Source organism: Salminus brasiliensis, chromosome 19, assembly GCF_030463535.1.
Source record: "Salminus brasiliensis chromosome 19, fSalBra1.hap2, whole genome shotgun sequence".
Lineage (NCBI taxonomy): Eukaryota > Metazoa > Chordata > Actinopteri > Characiformes > Bryconidae > Salminus > Salminus brasiliensis.
In genome coordinates, this window is record NC_132896.1 from 34,758,262 (window position 1) to 34,774,831 (window position 16,570).

Below are 16,570 nucleotides of genomic sequence, written 5' to 3' on the forward strand. Positions count from 1 at the left end.
GGCTAGAGGGGTATAAAGCCCCCCAGCATTGAGGAGCTGTGGAGCAGTGGAAGAACTGTGTTCTCTGGAATGATGGTGGTGGAGCTCCATCCAGTACTTTTGGATGGGATGAGCTGGGGGGGTTGGGGATGATGAGGTGGGGTGGTGATCATCATCATCATCCAACATCCTGACCTCACTCGCAGGATAAACTCTTTTAAATACTCTTGATTTCCACCTCCTAAAGTTAGTAAGGACTCTGGAGAAAGCGCAGCAGATGAACAGAAGCCAGGCGGGTGCAGGCAGTGCTGGCTAAAGTATCCCCGTGGACAGACTGATAAGCTATTGAGGACCTCTCCACTGTACACTGGCTCACCGTCTGGCCTTCTTTCACCATCGTTTATATAAGCTGGTATGTCTGTGTCGACCTCTGCGTGAAAAGATAACTCTCCCTCTAATTTTCACACCAGGCTTATGTTCTGCAATTACCAGAGCAGCTATCACAGACCTGATCGCTCCTATATTCGCTGCGCAGAAGAGAACAGAGGTCATGGGAAAATGAGAGAAGAACAAACGCTATATAATTGCCGCCTTTCAGAAGTACAATGAGGTCCGCAGTCTTTGTTTCATTCCTTTGATTCCTCAGTCTGTCGGCAGGGTGTGAGATATTGAGGTCAAAAGATCAATGGTGGCTTGTATTAAGGCTGCACGCTCATCGTCCACTTTATTAGAAACCCATATCTCCTACTTCCACTCTCCAGCCACCTTATATAGGTCCGCTATCCTCAGGGGCAGTGTGCAACACTAGGGGTGACCCAGAGCCTAGGCTGGACAGTGCCCCAATGCTCAATTCGAATACCCAAGAAGAAGCCAGAAGCCAGTACTCAGACCTCTGCCAGGTGAAGTGAAGAACACTGATGAGCTGGCTCCAGTGGCTCCTGTTTAAGAACCAAACTGTGATGTTCCAGATGACTGGGTCGGAACATCTCCAGAACATCAGGCAGGTCTTGTGAGATGTTCCTCCACAGTTTTAAACGGAAGAACCCCTAAATTGTGTGGGTTCTGACCTGCTGGAAGACTGGGGGTCCCCTCTACCTGCGTCAGACCAGCTACCACCTACCAGTCCGACCACCAGGCAGGCATCCCCCACCGCCACCACCCATGCTACACCACTGCTACCTGCCTAATGACCATGTTAAACCCTAAATGGACTCTTAACTATCTGCCACTATTAATATCACCACTATTACTCATGATTCCTCTGACCATCACTGCCATGACTATGTACAGTTATACAACACCATGAATATTATACTATGATTATGAATATGCTGCACACGAGGAGGAGAACAGTTTAGGTGGTTTGGTAACTTTTATCAATAATTTATAATTAGTTCTGATCAGAGGAGGACTGGTCGGGTCCCCCTTGTGAGTCTTGGTTCCTCCCAAGGTTTCTTCCTCCAGCTCTGAGGGAGGTTCTCCTTCCACTGGCGATGTTGGCTGCTCACTGTGGGTCTTTTACAACAACAGTTGTAAAAAGTGCTATACTAATACATTTGATTTGAAGACATTAATAGTCAAGTCAAATTTTAAAAGACAGAAAAAAGACACGAAGGATCAAAGACCCCCAGTGAGCAGCCAACGGCGACAGCGGCGACGGCGACATTTATTGATAAAAGTTACCAAACCATCTAAACTGTTGAACTGCTCTGATCATAATCATAATATAATAATCATGGTGTAGATAGTTAATATAGTCATGGCAGTGATGGTCAGAGGAATGATCGGTAATAGTGGTGATATTAATAGTGCAGATAGTTAAGAGTCCATTTAGGTTTACCATGGTCATTAGACAGGTAGCAGTGGTAGGAGGGTGTGCAGCTGATCTGGCATGGGTGGTGGAGGGGACAGGGCCTGCTGGTAGGAGGCAGGTAGAGGGGACCTCAGCGGGCAATCTTCCAGCAGGTCGGGCTGGGTGACCATTTACTGGGAGAAGGTAAAGAGAGAGTTAGTTCTGAGAGGATTTTATAGAGAGCAGAGAATGTTGAGCAGTATCAGAGTGTTTCGGACAACTCCGACAGGTCTGACTAAAACAGCCAGGTAAAAGGAGAGAGCCAGAAGGTAACACAGACATGGGAGCTCCCTGAACTTAATTAATACTTGGGCAGGCGGTTTTAATGTTATGGCTGATCGCTGTATAGACTAGGTATGATATGTTTAGATGTTTAACCAGAAAAATCTGTATTATTGTAGGTTGATGGTTCATCTTAGGACACTCATAAGGTAGGAGTTAAAATGTGTGAAGGGATAAGACGCACACACACACACAATCATTAATTTTTCATGGTCTGAACTATGACTGTTTTCCACATTTTTAATCATTTGATCTGAGATCCATGATTTTTTCAGGGTTGCTGTGTTCTACACCGCTTCAGGCTACATATGACTTTCATTATTTATCGTCCATGGTAAGGAGCCCCGTGAGAGAGTGAGCGCAAGAGAGAAAAGAGAGAGAGAGAGAGAGAGAGAGAGAGAGGGGAGACAGATACGGCCTATCCGTCGCTATGCAGCCTTCCAAGTCTTTGATCCCCCTTCACTGATCTCAGGCATTAAACACAGAGCGAGTGTGTTCTGGACTACGGCCCACTCGCGCTGCCCCTCTCATAAACCTGCTTCACAGCACACTGCTGCATGGCTAAATACTCACCCGTACTTCATCTTGCCTGACAGTCCTGTAGAAGAACACTCACTTCTGGCAGGATCTGGGTCACTGTGACACTAAATCATAACTCTGAGCTCCTGAACAGCAGGATTATTACTCACTTAGTATCTGAACATGGACTACAGTAACGCCTAGGAAGCTAATCTGGACGTTCTGTGGTCATAAGAGTGAGGAACTGCCACATATTGACCCTCAGTCAGAGTATAAGGGGTTAAATACAGCTAGGCCACATCAAAGCATGGGGGATAAATTATGTCTGGCTAATGGCTAATGGAAGGAAGCATACATTTAGATAGAATATATTTCCAAAAGTTTGTGGACACCCCTTCTAATGAATGCATTCAGCTACTTGAAGATGCACACATTGCTGATACAGGTGTGCAAATGCACACACACAGGTTGTCTTCTTGTCCCTGTAGAGAAGTAAACATCATGAATCAATTTGCACCATGCTGCCCAATAATGCCAGGCGTGGGCTAGAGGGGTATAATAAAGCCCCCCAGCATTGAGCTGTGGAGCAGTGGAAGAACTGTGTTCTCTGGAATGATGGTGGTGGAGCTCCATCCAGTACTTTTGGGATGAGTTGGGGATGATGAGGTGGGGTGGTGATCATCATCCAACATCCTGACCTCACTAATGCACTTGTTGCTCAATGCAATCAAATCCCCTCAACAATGCAAGTAGAGACAGTTAGCATAAGCATTAGCTTTAGGTACTCCACTAGACTCCCCTCCAAAGCCCCCAAAACAGCTCTGCCCCATCGAAGCATGGCCTCCAGTTGAGGGAATGGTCTTAGGGGTGTTTTCCAGTGTTTTCAGGCTGGTTTAGTGCACTGGCTCATCCAGGTTTGCTAGCTTTCTCTCTCACTTGAACTTAGCATGCTGCTAAACCCACAACTACAGTGGGCTTCATTCTCTCCCCACATGTTCTCAGAGCATCACCACCCAGTGGGCTCCCACAGTTATTTCTTCTCCTCTTCTCTTCCTTAGAGCTTCCAGCTTCCTGCCGAAGGAGAGCTCTGAATTCCTGCTGAATCTGTTTGTACAGTCAATCCCACATCGGCTCCGCTAACGCTGCCACTCGGCCTGTCTTTTTGCCACTCAGTGGGCGTCTCCACAGTGAATCCCACCACCTGTGAGGTCACATGCTCACCCTCTATAATATAAACATGTGATTTCAACCAAGACTTTGGATGATTTCACTTCCAGAGGTGCAAAAGAATGCATTGGGATCGGATTTTGGTCGGATCACTCTGACCACGTTAGGAGGTGGGCAGTGACGGATCTAGAAACCAAGCAGATGGGCAGCCTGTAAAGCATAAGAAACCCTGGTAGTAACAGATGTGAGGTTTCGACACTGGTAGTAACTGTTGTAGGTGTGGATGTAGTATATTGTAGTAAAAAGTGGGAATATGATCCAGCCAGCGTCGGTTCAGATATGATCCGGATATGAAACACACGTCTTGACCTACTTGACCTATAGCCACCTCAGGTTGAACATGACCACGCTTTGTTTAACAAAAAGAGCGAAGAGAGAGAGAGAGAGTGAGCGAGCGAGCAAGTGAGATAAGAGGGTAATGAGGTAAGTGGCCACTTGAGCTGCTCCCTGCGGACTCTGCCCACTTAAGAGTTTGATCGTCCAGGTGTGAACTGCACTGGCAGAATTAGCTGGGAGGGGAAAGACACTTTATCACTGTCCACCTTCTAACTCACTCAAACACACACACCCACACACACACACACACACACACACACACACACACACAGCTTTAATCAGCACTGCACCCCACTAACATACAGCAATACAGCTGACACTGCAAAAAAAAAAAAATTATACGCCACATGTCCAAAAGTTTGTGGACACCCCATTAATGAGTGAATTCAACTACTTTAAATGAGTTGTACTCACTGCTGACACCGATGTGCAAATGCACACACACAGCTTGTCTAGAATTGCCAATACAATAGGACTCTCTGGAGCTCTCTGGTGCTTATCATGACCCAATTGGCACCATGCTGCCTAATGCCAGCCGTGGGCTAGAGGGGTATAAAGCCCCCCAGCATTGAGCTGTGGAGGTGCTCATCTTCCAACATCCTGACCTCACTGATGCTTTTGTCGCTGAATACAATCAAATTCTTACAGCAATGCTCCTCCAAAAATCTATATCTATTATTATCTATATATTTTGAACACCCTGTTCTTTGATGTGAACCATCCTCTGAAAACCCCTGAGGAGATCTCATCTGGGGATCGTTCTTACTTTGAGAAACGAAGTTCTGCTGAAATCCGACTCAAGGTGTGTTTAGCGCTGGGAAACATCGCAGGAAATCCCGAGCGCAACGGCTTTGTTCATATTTTTTTAATCGTTGCTGGAAATCACAGAGGTGTAATCTGATGGGGGTTTAATGATAGTCGCCTGCGGTTCACTGAGCGGTCAGAAAAGACCTGAGACGGCCTCTGGCTTTGAGCCACTGAGGTACAGTAAGTAGTTCAGAAGTTCACGCAATACAATAGGCCATTGGAGTCCACTCGCAACAACCGACCTTTTGTTCCTGCTTCTTCTTCCACTTTGTTTTGTTTTGTTTTGTTTAATTGCAGTCAGATTATCATTTGTTTTATGCTGGTGACAGTTAACATAGTCCAAACATACCATGCGTTTAGCCCTTTAGCCCTTTAGCCCTTTAGGTCTTTAGCCCTTGAGCTTGACTAATGAATTGGAGGCCGGTGCAGCGCTCTGTAATTTAGCTGGACTGAAATAAAGTAGCTGAGGGAGGACACACAGCTGCTCTTTAAATGGGAAATACGTGAGGCAGCTTTATAGGCTGTATTTTCCAGACGTCCCTCTGTGCCAGAAAGAGGGAGTGAGAGAGAATGAGAGGTCGAGAGAGATGATGCTAGGCCTTAAACATGCTTACATCCTCAACTCAGGCCCAGTTAAGTGTTTCCAAACATCCTAGGGTCACATAGCGTCGCATTGGTAGTCATTGGTAGTTCATGCGTTTTTTAGCTGGTTGCTATGGTGTTGCTAGGTGGTTGCTGTGTTGATGTTTTTATCAGTGATATTTCAAGCAGTTGCTTTGGTGCTGTTTAGTGCTTGCTCGGTAGTTGCTATGGTATCCCAGATTGTTGTTGCCATGATGTCTCAGTTGCAATGTCAAGTGGTTGCTGTGGTGCCCCATGTGGTTGGTTGGGTGGTTCTGTCGTTGTCTTTGCACAACTGCAGCTGAAGTAGGTGGTTAAGGTGGCTCAGTCAGAGCACAAGAAGCACAGGTGGGCTTGATGGGTTCCAGGTGGACATGGGCTCTCAGTGGGTTTGTAGATGTGTTGTTACTCGGACCCACTTGGAACCACCCACATGGGGCACCACAGCAACCACTTGACTTTGCAACTGAGACATCATGGCAACAATCTGGGATACCATAGCAACTACAGAACCCATGGACAAAACATTGATCTGTAATCTGGGATAAGTTCCTCACTGCGGCAGCTGAGAGTCGTGTCTGTTAATGGCCCCATCAGGACACCAGATGGCGCTCTGCTATGACAAAACCAAGGTTCGGAACTGGATCGGGCTCTCCTCTGTTTGTGATGCAGTGTGTGTGTGTGTGTGTGTTCGTGTGTGTGTGTGTGAGAGAGAGCTCTTTTAGCTGTAGCTGGTATAACTAGTATATCTCTGCTGAAGCTCGTGGAACTTTACTGCTGCTGAAACGGGCCGTCGCTGTAAAGAATGGCCGCCGTGCCGCCGGAGCGCGGAAGAGCAGAAATAAAGGTCTTTGGTTTTAAGACTCTATTACCCACACTGCCCCATCAATCTGCTCCAAACCCAGGCCTGAAGACGGCAGCAGCGGAAACGGAGAAACAAAAGATATATCCATCGCCTCTCGCGCCTCCTCTCAGCCCGTTCCCGAGCTGAGCGCTGATGAATCGGCGAGAGAAAGCACCCGGGCCGTAACGAGGCTGCGGGGAAGGGGAAATGCTCTAGCCGAATGTATGTTTACTGTCCCAGATGCAGATTTCTCTGTTTATTTCCATAAAAGTCATTGATTTTTAGGTCTGAGCGTCATCTCGGCTCAGTAATACGCACTGAGCGCTGACTCAGGATTGACCTCTGCTCCATGAATCTGCTGAAGCTCTTTAGGAGATGGCTTCAAGCTGGATGGGATACACTCCTGGAATCCCTTTGGGCTGAAGCCACTGCTGATCTAAGCTTCTACACTGGCCAAAAGTATTCAGACATCCAGACAGCCACTTTACTGCTGACACTCACAGCTTGTATGATCTCCATAGAGAAGCACTGACCAGTAGAACGGGCTCTCTCTGGACTGGGCTGCTAAAGCTGAACTGTATAAGGCTAGAAAAGCTATGCCAGAATCCGGATAGGACGTCCTATCAGTGATCTCTGCCCTTGAGGAGCAGGTGTCTGCAAACATTTGGACATGTAGGTCTGGTTTCTAGCCAAAACTACTAGTTGGATTGATATGAACTTTTATTCAATTAAAAAATCTCATTGAATTATTACTTTAAATGCTTATAATTCAGTTATTAATCCTAATAATTATTATTCAGTTATCTAATTATCTAATTATTAATCAAAATTTTAGGTTATTAGTCTCAATGCTCATTATTCTCATTATTTTATAATGAGCTTTAATAAGTCGTATGGATCAGGGGAGCCTGATTTTTTCGCTGGCAGGATTATCTGTGGTTTCTAAGGGTTAAATCGTCAATGCTCGTCCAGCCCTTCCTTAATCAGGACTTTTCCAGGTGCCTGGCATCAGTCCAGGAGCTGAAGAGCAGAGAGGAAGTTATCTGAGGAGGGCCGCTAACACAGCTGACCTTATTTCAGCTCATCTAACCTTTAAAAGTAATTACTGAGAGGGGGAGAAACAGTGTCCGTTCTGACCCTCCGCCTGTCCACCACCGCCCAGTTCATTAACCTGCAGCAGAGCGGATCCCACACAGCAGGGTAGCGGCCCGCGGGCTCTGGCCTAAACAAATCAATCCTCTGATTATCCTGTTCAGACACAGCCAGGCTGACGTGAGCGGGATAAAGCAGCAGAGCTAACCAGAGTTACGCAGATCCTTCAACCCAGCGTGTGTCAAACTATCTGCCTGGGAGCAAAATGAGAAAATTAGAAATGTTCATTTATATAAATATATAAATATAATGTAATGCAACAGAGCCTTCTGAGGCCTAACGACGAGTGCAATTGGCGAAATGACAGCTCTCCCTCACTGGCCACTTACATCCGCCACTACTATGCAGTCTTCCCCTTGCCATGTCATCATCACTAACGCTCCCGTTTACAAAACGGATCAAATCCGCTCAAAAAACAAAACAAAACAGGGGGTAGTGGTGCTCAGCAGTGGTTAGAGCTCTGGGCTGTCGGTGACAGGGTTGTGGGTTTGATTCCCGGGCTCAGCAAGCTGACACTGTTGGGCCCTTGAGCAAGGCCCTTCACCCTCTCTCTGCTCCCTGGGTGCTGGAGTTGGCTGCCCACCGCTCTGGGTGTGGGTGTGTGCTCACTGCCCCTAGTTCACTAGTGTGTGTGTGTGTCTAGAGCAGAGGTCACTAATACGAGGACCGTGGTCAGGATCTGATCTGTGTATAATATTATTATAAAATATAATTGCTATAATGTTGAGACATTTCCTTATTATCATGCAAAACTGGCCAATAGAAGACCAATGGAAGACAGATGTGCATTGTAGTACGGCTGCCTATTATTATTATTGCCTTTTTTTCTATACATAAATAAATATATATAATATATATTAAATATTAGATTATATTAAATATAACATAATATAATATTTCATATTATATTACATATTATATTATATTAATATTAATATAATCAGGTGCATATACACTGGATGGACAAAAGTATTGGGACACCTGCTCAATTGTTTGCTTGTTTCTTGTGAGGGGTATTAAAAAGAGTTACCTCTAGTCTCTACTGTCCAGAGAAGAAGGTATTCTACTAGATTTAGGAGAAGCATTGCTGTGAGGATTTGATTGCATTAAATATGTATTAAAATAACCTAAAATTATTCAGACTTAATCAGACAAATGGACTAATATTTGCAGACATTTTCATAAAAAGACTAAAACCATAAATCAGTCAATAGATAAAAAATAGATGGTATTCTCATAATCCCTGAACAGTTTTGCAGGATTTTAGTTTTTTGTGTTTTCAGTGGGAATATCGGGGAGCGCTGTAGTATTAGAGAATCTACGCCAGAGTTTAGCTGAGCTCAGACAGATTCTGGGCAACGTCCCGCTATGATGGAGAGTTACTTTACCTGAAATGCTTACCACACAGCCAGACACATGCCAAGAAAAGGGTGAGCATGCAAATGAAGTTACACTGGACGTGTATCCCCAGCGCCCCAGAGCAAGAAGCAGAGTAGGCATTTCACTGTATGGCCACTGGCCATTTTACTAGAAACCCCCATGTAGCTCCATCTTTGGGCTTAATTTCCATGCAAACAGTCTGCAAGCTGGAGACTCAAGTTTTTTTGTTTTTTTTTTGTTTTGTTTTTTGTAAGAAGTTGCTGAATGCAATCAAATCCTCACAGCAATGCTTTCCCCAAATCTAGTAGAATACCTGCTACCCTGGACAGTAGAGACTAGAGGTAACTCTTTTTAATACACCTGATTTCACAAGAAACGATTGAGCAGGTGTCCCAATACTTTTGTCCAGCTAGTGTATATGCACCTGATTTACTTTAATGAAGGACTGGTTAGATGAACTCTGTGCTGGGAGGGATCTGGGAATACTGGTCTTCCTCGGAATAGGAACGGATAAGCTTACGCGCACAGTTCTGAGAGAACGAGACCCCCGGAGCAGAGGGCCCTGCCGTTTCACTGCCTCCACCGCATGGTCCTGCATTAGTCCTGCTCTGGAGGCGTGACGGTGTGAGCTGCACTCACATTCAGGATGAAGTAGTGCGTCTGCAGTGATGTCCGGGATTACATGCATATTAATGTGGTGTTATCCAGCAGAAATAATGGGCTGTGTTTATGCAAATCCCCCGAGGGGGAAAGAACATGTCTGAACAGCCTCACTCATATGGATTACCTCACCAGGCCTGAGAGAGAGCGCGAGAGAGCGCGAGATGTGTGTGTACTGTGTACTGTGTGTATATGTGAAGCACATATATGCATATTCACATGTGCTTTCATGCCAGAATGCATAAGTGTGTGTGTGTGTGTGTGTGTGTGTGTGTGTGTGTTCAAATTAATAATGGGTTATATAAAGTGCAGGAGAGTTGTACAGACAGTAGGTGGATATAACAGCTAGAGCCAACCTAAAATAAATGTACTCTTATTTCCATCATTTCCATTTAAACTATATTTATATATATATAATGGACAAAAGTATTGGGACACCTTCCACCACCTTCCACCTACAGGAGCTTTTGCTCAGGAGGCCATTGCTAAGATGGTAAAATAGGAAAAGCAGTGGACCACTGAAAACATTCGAGAAGCAGTTCATGTGGAGTCTGCTGGAGTTGGAACTGAGTCAGGGGAATTATAAGAGATGACAGGTCACTCTCACACTGATTAATCTGAGAGGGCATAGTTGATAAAGTGCCCAGGCCTGATTAAATCTTTCTGTGGGAAGTGCTGGACTCGCAGGGTGACGGTGTACAGGGGGCATGAGAAACAGCAGAGCCTGAAAATACACTGACTCTGAAGATCAGCGGCACCTGAGTTACCGGACCTACTGTGAAGTCTTGCTATGCTTGCTATGCCTTTCCCCTGGACTTATATGGACAAAAGTATTGGGACACCTGCTCATTCAGTGCTTCTTTTAAAATGAAGGGCATTAAAAAATAGTTGATCCTGCTTTTGTTGGAGTGACTGTCTCTACTGTCCAGGGAAGAAGGCTTTCTACTAGATTTTGGAGGAGGAGCATTGCTGTGTGGATTTGATGGTATTCAGCGACAAGAATGTTTAGGGTGAGGTCAGGATGTTGATTGATGATCACCACCCCACCTCATCATCCTCAACTCCCCAACTCATCCCATCCAAAAAGTACTGGATGGAGCTCCTCCACCATCATTCCAGAGAACACAGTTCTTCCACTGCTCCACAGCTCCTCAATACTGGGGGGCTTCATACCCCTCAAGCCCACGCCTGGCATTATTAGGCAGCATGGAGCCAATAGGTTCATGACTCCAGAGAGTCCTATTGTATTGGCAGTACTTTTTTATAGGGACTATACAAACTGTGTGTGTGTGTGTGTGTGTGTGTGTGTGTGTGTGTGTGCTTTTGCACATCTGTGTCAGCAATGGGTGCAAGTTAAAGTGACAAAATGCACTCTTTAGAAAGGGTGTCCACAAACATTTGGACATATACTGCACAAAGACTTCTTACTGTGATAATCTTTAGGTTTGTGGCATTTATTAAAGGTTTAGACGGAAGAAGAAGTTGACGAACTAGCTAAATGCTGTAGCCTTAGCTATTAGCTTCATGTATAATTGTCATTATGATGCCTATTGTTTTTCTAACCTTTGTGCTTTCCTAAAGGGCAGAACCATTACTCTACCGCTTCGGTCCACATGCTTCTTTACCTTTCAGTTCATCTCTCATCTTCAGAAATGCATGTGTAAAGCGTGTCCTTTAGGGGTGTGTTTCAAAGTGCAGTTTACACTTCCTGACTGTAGGGGGAGCCCAGGAGCAAGAAATACCAATTCTCACATCAAATTTAACTTGAGCACTCCTGCTCACACCCTATGTGTGGTTACTTCATTTGTAAACATCAGAGTTCAGATATGGCTCCTCTAAAATGACTGTTGCAGCAGCAGCTTTGGAGAGCTGAGGGTCAGGCTGAAAGCAGGAGCACCAAGAACCACAGGCGCTTAAAACTCTCCTAATGACTTCTTTCCTCCCGTAACGCTGCAGCACAAACCTCAGCTGTATAATTAGACTTCTGAGAGGTGCCTTTAATGACCCACAGAGGGTGATTATGGGTAATCACAGTTCAGCAGTTTAGTGGTTCAGTGACATCACCACATGACCAAAAACCCCCCCCAAAAAACAGTCCTTAAAAACTATAACACGCTGAAAAAATACCACGGTACACATCCTGTGTGAAGTGTCTCCAAACTTTTGAATGGTAGTGAGAAAACACAAGGTACCTTCCACTCAGTGGCCACTTTATTAGAAACCCCTACCTTGTGCATCCACTGACTGGCCACTTTATTAGAAAGCCCGAAATCGTGCTTCTACTTACTGGCCACTTTATAAGAAACCCCTACTCAGTGGCCACTTTATTAGAAACCCCTACCTTGTGCTTTTACTCACTGGCCACTTTATTAGAAACCCCTACTTTGTGTTTCTACTCACTGGCCACTTTATTAGAAACCCCTACCTTGTGCTTTTACTCACTGGCCACTTTATGAGAAACACCTACCTTGTGCTTCCACTCACTGGCCACTTTATTAGAAACACCTACCCTGTGCTTCTACTCACTGGCCACTTTATTAGAAACACCTACCTCATGCTTTTTCTCACGGAGTAAATTTTGCAACACATCAGTTACATTCTAAAAGTTTGTGGACACCTGGTCCTCCAGTATTAATAGGGAGTTTGGGAAAATTGCGGTGAAGATTTGATTGCATTTAGCCCCATGAGAGCATAAGCGAGCTCAAGTACTGAGGTTGGCTGATTATTTCGGCCAATGTAAATCATCCAGAGACACTGAGCATGGTGACTTTAGGGTCCTGTAGTTATGGCTGCTCCAGAGCGTCCCATGCTATTGGTCAATGCTTTTACCAGTGTCTGCAATGGGGGAACCTAAAAGGTCTCTGAATTCACTCATTATCTAGGTATTTACCCAAAACCCAAGAGCTGGATGTAGAGGTGGTTAGAGAGTTCATGTTTACTGTAACGTTGAGTCTAACCGCAGTGGCAAAGCACAAATACCCATCATTCCTCAGCTGAACTGTGTGTTTCTGTCAGTCTTTCATATATTAGTCTTTCCGCTTCTCCTCACTTCGCCCTGTGCTTCGGCAGCCACACCCGCATAACTCGGATGTTATGACAGCTTTCATCAAATCTTCTGTCTGGACAATCAAAAGGGTTGGTGGTCAGCCCTGCCCGCTGCTTCACACAGCAGTACTGCCGTTCAAGGGAGACGTCTTTCCATCTGCGTCACTCCTTCAGCGTCTTAAGATGTGCAGGAACAGGCTTACATACACACCAGCTTCCTCAGGTCATGATCGTCAGTGCCCTGAAAGGTGGAGTCAAGGCTGTGCCTGAATATCCAGCATCCTAGCTGGAAGCCCCACCCAGACAACAGTCCTACAGAGTCACCTTCACCCATGGAGATCAGGATTAACCTTCTATGGTCAGAGAAGCTCAACCAAACAAAGAGGCATTTAATGGAGTCTGTGGTTGTACAATTCATAGTGGATACTGAACAATTCATAGTTAATAATGAATAATTCATAGTGGATACTGAACAATTCATAGTTAATAATGAATAATTCATAGTGGATACTGAACAATTCATAGTGGATTTTAAATCATTCATAGTAGATACTGAATAATTCACAGTAGATGTTATGGTGTGGGGTTTGGACTCAAGTGCAGTCAGAATTCGTGTTATGATGATGAAATGATAATCTTATGGTGTGTGCTTAGTGACTGCTGGGCTTGAACTACCAACCCTGGTCATGGGAGCCCAGTGTATTTTCACTGTGCCACCACAGCTGTGAGAGGTGGCAGTATAAACACTGGTCATAAGCAACACAAAAAGGCGGGAAAACAAACAAAGGAAAACCAAGAGAGACGTTAACTCAAACTAAAGACAACTCAAATGTTTTTCTCTTTTTGCTGTTAGCAACAAACTCTTTTCACTTTTCTCTTTTCTGTTTACAACATAAACCCACTGTTACTGTTCACCCCTCTACAAAGGTGCGACGGGGAAGTGTGTTTGGCTGGGTGTATTTATACCGTGCCACACAGGTGGGCCTGGTCAGCGTTGATTACCACTGGGAATTCTGGGGCTTGGAGTTCTTTGCTCCAACCCCACCAGCTTTCCTACTTTGCTGGCCGGGCCCCCTGCTGGTGGCTGACGGTACATGCTGCCTGCTCACAGTACATACTTAATAATTCATAGTAGATACTTAATAATTCATAGTAGATACTAAATGATTCATAGAAGATACTGCATAATTCATAGTGGATACTGAATGATTCATAGTGGATTCTAAATAATTCATAATAGATACTTAATAATTCATAGTAGATACTTAATAATTCATAGTAGATACTGAATGATTCATAGAAGATACTGCATAATTCATAGTGGATACTGAATGATTCATAGTGGATTCTAAATAATTCATAGTAGATACTTAATAATTCATAGTAGATACTGAATGATTCATAGAAGATACTGCATAATTCATAGTGGATACTGAATGATTCATAGTGGATTCTAAATAATTCATAGTAGATACTTAATAATTCATAGTAGATACTGAATGATTCATAGTAGATACTGCAAAATTCATAGTGGATACTGAATGATTCATAGTAGATTCTAAATAATTCATAGTAGATACTGAATGATTCATAGTAGATACTGCAAAATTCATAGTGGATACTGAATGATTCATAGTAGATACTGCAAAATTCATAGTGGATACTGAATGATTCAGAGTAGATACTTAATAATTTATAGTAGATACTGAATGATTCATAGTAGATACTGCAAAATTCATAGTGGATACTGAATGATTCAGAGTAGATACTTAATAATTCATAGTGGATACTGAATGATTCATAGTAGATACTGAATGATTCATAGTAGATACTGCAAAATTCATAGCGGATACTGAATGATTCATAGTGGATTCTAAATAATTCATAGTAGATACTGAATGATTCATAGTAGATACTGCATAATTCATAGTGGATACTGAATGATTCATAGTAGATACGGAATCATTCATAATGGGTACCGAATTAGACGATAATTGGATGAGGAATAGTTACTAAATAATTAATAGTAGATACTGATAATTTATAGTGCTTAATGAATAAATTAAAGTTGATGCTGAATAATTAATAGTGGTCACAATACACAATATAGACAAAAGTATTGGGACACCTGCTCATTCATTGTTTCTTCCGAAATCAAGGCTATTAAAAAGAGCTGGTCCTGCTTTTGTTGGAGTAACCATCTCTACTGTCCAGAGAAGAAGACTTTCTACAAGATTTTGGAGGAGCATTGCTGTGAGGATTTGATTGCATTCAGCGATAAGAGTGTTATTTAGGTCAGGATGTTGTATGATCACCACCCTACCTCAAGTTGGGTGCAACTTAAAGTAGCTAAATGCATTCATTAGGTTGTCCAAATATTTTTAGTAGTGTATCTCTTTAAGCACTGAGTTCACTGGCTCGGCACATAGTTAAGCATCACTGAAAGTCCGCTGGCAGTCAGAACCCCGTCATTTCCTGTCTCTGTGCTGCTGATGTTATCTGAGACGTTTTTATTGTCTTCTTTGTTTGGGTCGTCTCTGAAAAGGTCTGATCTTCTCATCCTGTTCCTCCTCTTCACCACGCTAGCTTTTCCTGAAGGCTCTTCAGGCTCTGCCAGGTATGTGCACCTGCTCTGGGCTGGGCATGTCTCTTCCCTGTGACTCTGCCAACCTGTGGGATGCCACAGCTGGCACTGGAGGTGTGTGTGTGTGTTTCCACCAGTGGTGCCAGCCACGGCCCACCACTGCCAAAGCTCTGACACATCAAAGAGAACACATTCCCAGTGCGCAGGACACCCGCGGTACACACTGCTGGGAATGTACTGATCCCTGTGTGTGAGTATCAGACCTGAAGGAGGTTTTTTTGCATATTATGTGAACATGTGTGAAAATACACCAACCAGCCATAACATTAAGACCACTGAACACCACTGTGGAGTGAAACACATTGATTACCTTCATCTACAGAGGCTCCACCTGTCAAGGGGTGGATCTACATATTAGGCAGTGAGTGAACAGTCAGTTCTTGAAGGTGATGAAGGTGATGAAGCAGAAAAAATGGACAAATGTAAGAATCTGAGAACCAAACTGTGATGTTCTAGATAGACGACTGGGTCAGAACATCTCCCAAACCTCAGGCAGGTCTTGTGGGCTGCAGTGGTCAGTACCTACCAGCACCTAAGTGCTCGGTGGCAGTGGCGAGGGCTCACTGATGCTTATGGGGATGCCACCTCACATCTTACAGGACTTCATGTACTGTACACCCACCCAGTATTGGTGTGTGTGTGTGTGTGTGTGTGTGCTGATTCCCTTTGAATGTGTGTGTGTGTGTGTGCTGATTCCCTTTGAATTCAGCACAATAAAGCAGCGCTCCAGCTAACACCATTCCTCTGTGAGTTTCATTTAGATCAAAGGAGCCAAACCCAAATAAAACATCTGCTCTAAAATACCAGACCCGTCCCTCAGAGGTCTTTGAGGCTGGACACAGGCGAGCAGATCCACACACAATGTCCACGCCTCAGCACAGCACAGCTGGACGCTCAGCGCTCCTGCAGAACCTTCGGCTTCGCTCTGCTGTTAACCCTTTAAGGGTGCACTGATCCACGTATCAGCAGGTCATTTCTCTACACCTGGTTAGCTTTAGTTCTGGCCATCGCTTGGCAGCCAATCACAGGATACAACACAGTACATCATCCAGCAGATCCAATCAAAAGGACTTAGCTTTAGAGACATGTGCCATGTTTAACCCTTGAAGTTTTGGACCATAAAATAATTGCCAGAAAATTCTAATTATTTGACCTTTAAGTGTTTATTTCACCTTCAGATGAATTATTAAAATAAATAAATAAATAAATAAATAAATAAATA